Consider the following 5,489-nt stretch of genomic DNA (forward strand, 5'->3'; position numbering starts at 1 on the left):
CAATATTCTCTATAGTTCCCAATGACTCAGAGAGAGAGAGAGAGAGAGAGAGAGAGAGATGGGGGGGGCGGGGAGAGAGAGAGAGGGGGGGGGGGAGGCCCGGGGGGAGAGAGAGAGAGAGAGATTGAGCAAGTGTGTCACTTGCAAATCTAATTGAATACAGCAAGTTTGAGCTGTTGCCCAGCCTGTTGTCAGTAAAACAGCCATGAGAGAGTGTGCATGTGTGCGTGCGTGCATGTGTGCGTGCGTGCATGTGCGTGCGCATGTGTGTGTGCGCGCGCGTGCGTGTGCGCGCGCGCGTGCGAGCGTGCGTGCGTGTGTGTGCGTGTGTTGTTTGTGTGTGCATGCGTGCGTGCATGTGCGTGCACGAGTGTGTGTGCGTGTGTTGTTTGTGTGTGCATGCGTGCATGTGTGTTGTGCATAGTTGTGTGCGTGTGCTAGTCCATGCATGCACAACATTTAGTGTTCCAGGAATCAAAGTGAAATGAAAGAAAAAAGGGGGGGGGAAAATGGAGCTCCAAAAAAGTACTTAACTATGCCCTGGAAGGCATGCACCCCCATGTCCCCACACACACACACACACACACACACACACACACACACACACACACACACACACACACACACACACACACACACACACACACACACACACACACACACAGCAGCATGCCCTGTAGCCCATTGGTGACCCCAGACAGCAGAGAGCTGCAGCGTAAAGCAGCCAGCTGCCCATAAAGCAATATGCCACGCTGGGTTCACTAGTGATGAAAAGAACACACAACTTCCACCATAGACAACCCCCCCAAATACATAGAGATGTATTTGATCTTGCAACACATAAACATAAAACATGTCTTACAAACCAATTTTAACTGTAATTTGTCTCTACTTAACCACTCGCATGACTGTAGTAAGGCCACACAAGCTGACTTAGGTGAATAATACCTTTTTATCTGCGATGTTATTGGCTACTGTCTCACCTTCTCCCTCCCCCCATCTCAAAATGGGTCAGAAAGACCTCACAGACACTCAGGTGTTAAATACTATTAATTAATAATAATTATTAATATAAGGCAGACATTATTGCATTCAGGATGACATGATATTATGGCATATTTTATGTGTCTCCTGTGAGTGTATATGAGCATAGCAATGCAAGACATATTGTGCTCATGCACATTGTCTGTGGAGTACATTATCTGTCAGAGAATTGATTTTGACTATGGTATGAATGATGAAGCTTAACTCACTCAGTGCCACAGGACGCCTTTGGACGCCTCCCCCTTATATGTTTGTGTTGTCTGTAGAAACATTAAAAATGTCATCGACAATGAACGGAGAATTTACGTCCAATGTGTCTGAGCAAATCGGCATATGTATGTCGGTGGGAACCCTTGGCCAATGAGGGGCCACCATTGTTGATGACACAGGTGTGATTTTTAACTTCTGTGCTGCCTATACGGAACTGGCCTATGGGCTCCTTCCTGCAGCAACGCAGGCGTGCCATTAATGAGGGTAAAGTAAAATTTTGCTATATATATATTTTGCTATATAATATAATATTTGCAATAAAAAAATTGCTATATAATTATCCATCACAGTACACCCAGTCGACTGCGATGGGATGGGATGGGTGGTAATGTAGTATACTGTAGGCTTCTCCTTTCAATTTGCGACAAAGCTGCAGCTCTTCCACTAATGAAAAACAATCTCCACTGGGGGTGTTTGCTTGGCCCAAGCTCTTATCTGTCCATGACTGTTGGAGTGTTCGTCACCCCTGCTGCACCATAACTTGGTTGCATTCCGGGGTCATGCCCCGCATGCATGCAAGCTCAAAATGCAACACATTTTGAGATTGTCGATCGGCTATTTTTGTGTATGAAGTGTAACTCATGCTATAGAAAGCTGCAGGGTTTGTCCACGACATGCAGAGAAAACAGTACTGTGGAAATGTGTTTTAATTATAGCATTATGTGTGTATAAGCAGCAGTGCATGCGTGCATTTGTGAAAGTATGGTTGTTAAATACAACGTGCAGTAAAGTAAAGCAATCTCAGTTAACATTTTGGTTCATATGATGTGTCACTGTTCAATGTACATGTATGTGTGCCTGAGACTGTGTGTGTGTGTGTGTGTGTGTGTGTGTGTGTGTGTGTGTGTGTGTGTGTGTGTGTGTGCGTGTGTGCGTGCGTGCGTGCGTGCGTGCGTGCGTGCGTGCGTGCGTGCGTGCGTGCGTGCGTGCGTGCGTGCGTGCGTGCGTGCGTGCGTGCGTGCGTGCGTGCGTGCGTGGCGTGCACAGATAGACACTAGGTGGTGCTAGAGCACTTGCCCTTTGCCCTCTGGAGAGCAATTTGCCCTTTTTTTTCTACAGTGTACAACACTGTAGGAGAGGCATGTGGACCATGGTGACAATGATCAATTCTTGATAAAAAACAACATCTATAAATCTCATACTATTAAGGCAACCGGCCGGTTCCACGTGCTGTACAGGGTGCCCTTTTTTCACTTGAGCACCTGCCCCCCTAAACGTCTGTGCACGCCACTGCATGCGTGTGCGTGTGCGTGTGCGTGTGTTGTGGTCAAGGTAGGTCTGTGTGTGAGTCATGCAGTGTACAGCTGCGGTCCAGATGAAGGAGGCCACCTGCTCCCTCCCTCTCCTTCATTTTCTCCTTCCCTCCATCATTTACACGTTCTCCCAGACATACAAACAACCTCCAATTAGGCCAACCTTGACTCGCTGTGTATACGCCTGCACTCTGCACACATGCACAGGCTATAGGTACACTGGTACAGACACACCACATGCACTGACACGCACGCACGCACGCACGCGCACACACATGCACCAAAGGACAAACAGAGCAGACGGAAAAGCAAACCTATTAACTAACTTGTATACTGAGAACGAGAGAACGAGATAAACTTAAAATGGTATAAAAATCCGATCTATCATCTATACAACTTTATTCCCCCACCGTGCATCCAGGGATCATTGTACTGTATTCATGGATGGATTATGGCTTGTGCCTAGTGTGCATGTTCACAGGGGCCCTGAGCCACTGGGGCCCCTTGGATTCAGCCTCCTCAAAGTCACACATCCAACAAGCTTTGATCTGAGGAGTTTGGACTTTCCGTTCCAGCGATAATGGCCAAAACATCTTGAAAATGGCCACTTTAGCCTATTTTCAAATCGATCACCGATTTTCGGTAGTTTTGGCCATTATCACCAGTTTTTGAGTTGTGCTAGCCCCTCCTATATTCAGCTGTTAGTGTAGATTTTCGTCTTACACAAACATTACATTCCCATTGACAATGAATGGGGAATTCACGTCATATGTGGACGAGCAAATCAGTATTTTTGTCCTACACAAACATTAAATTCCCATTGACAATGAATGGAGAATGTACGTCATATGTGGACGAGCAAATCGACATGGTACGTCATGATGATGTACGATGATAAGAGCGCCCCTCCCTCCTATATACAGCTTTTGGCCCCACACGTCTCAATATTTGCCATTGACAATGAAAGGAGAAATTAGGGCAAATGTCCGCCAGATATGACGTAAATTTAACCAACCAATCACATAAATTCAGTTGTTCAGGAGATGATGTATGATGATGTATAATGATAAGAGCACCCCTCACTTCACACGGGTGTGATTTTTCTTTAATAACTCGGGCCAGGAAGGTCGGACGGCGACAGTAAAGACCCCCTTTCCACCGATTGGTTCCCAATGGGAACAGGTTCAGTTCTGTTTGGTTCACTGTCCATGAGCCAGAGCTCCAAATTGGAACGTTAATTATGAATTGTTGAGTCGGCAAAACACATGTGTGCATGTGCATGTGCATATGCGCATAAGCACGTGAGCACACATGTGTGTGTGAGAGCATGCATGTGTGGGCGTCCGCGTGTGCCTGTGTAGGGAGAATGAGAAAGCATCCATTTTTAGATCAAATATGTGTGAATGCGTTGTTGCATTTGTAGCCTACATTTCTGTGTTCATTTATAACTCGGAGATCAATTGAAGATGATGATTTTACTGAGTGGCTTCCCCCCCTTTGTCACTTCTATTAGTGGCACTCATACATACATGCAAAATGAAACTTTGACATTGATGTTTGCTCAGTCTATCTGTGTGTGCGTGCGTGCGTGCGTGCGTGCGTGCTGTGTCTCCTTAATTCAGCCATGGTGGTCGTGGTTTGGACCACACCAGGTGTGTAATGTGTGTGCGAGTGTGTGGGTGTATGTTTGTACGAGCGAGTATAGTTTATACATTCATTCATTGTGTGTGTGTGTGTGTGTGCGCGTGCGTGTATGTGTGCGTGCGTGCACCCATGTGATTGTGCATGCGGCCTGTTATATATTTCTTGTGCAGCAGAGAATTGTAGTAGTTATAATTATGAACCAGCCATATCAAAGTGATGGAAAGTAACTAAGTACATTTACTCAAGTACTGCATGTACTTTTTACTCCATTACAATTATTTGAAAACATCAGTTACTATATCATTTCATATAAAAAATACTTTTGGTACTTTAACCCATTTAGACCTGAGGACGATTCATTCTACAAATGTCGTCTAAATCCTGACAGTTTTCTGAAAAACCCATGTTTCTACTGTATGTTTTCATGTCAAGGACCCCCGAAAACATATGTAATTGGCCGCCGACCCCCATCTGAAAATAATGATGTCAAAGATTTGCGCCACATTTTCAAGATTTTTCCAAAATAGCAGATCTACAAGCTCGTATATACGAGCTTGTAGATCTGCTATTTTTCAATATAGCTAAAGTATAACATAATGCTTAAAACACCAAAAGGGGTTCCTGTCCTGAACAGGTTAAGTATAGATTTTGATGTCAATGCATTGTAGACATCTACATTGTGATATTGCTACTTTTACGCATGTTTTAAGTAAAGTAAGTAAAAAAAACAATAATAATAATAAAAAAAACTTCCACCACTGATCAAATCTAAGAATAAATAATGTGCAGCGTTTTGCTTAATTTCAGCCAGTCAACCAACCAATCAGCCCACGTGCAATGTTCATCCTGATTGGTGGGCGAGATGTGATCTGACTTCCTGTAGGCAATGCTAATTATCCAGCAAGTTGCAGCATAGAATCAGTATTCCTAGAATTGGTATTCCTGTTACCACTTTCCATTCAGAACCCCTTTTGGTGTTATAAGCATTATGTTATACTTTAGCTATTGAAAAATAGCAGATCTACACTCGTAGCTCTACTCTCGTATAGCACGGCACTTGGTGGCGTGCTACGAGCTTGTAGATCAGCTATTTCTTTTTTATCGTGAAAATGTGGCACAAATGGCCCGCCATAAGCGTAGAAAGCGTAGATTAACTTTAGTCTGGCAGCCCACTAACAGCGTAGACTATGTTTTCTAGGCTTTATATTCTTTAATCAATGTTTTGATCGGATCGCATCGATAGCTGTCTCCCGTTAGCATCCCAGTGTAAAGTGTGAC

Source organism: Electrona antarctica (assembly GCF_951216825.1).
Source record: "Electrona antarctica genome assembly, chromosome: 16".
Classification (NCBI taxonomy): Eukaryota; Metazoa; Chordata; class Actinopteri; order Myctophiformes; family Myctophidae; genus Electrona; species Electrona antarctica.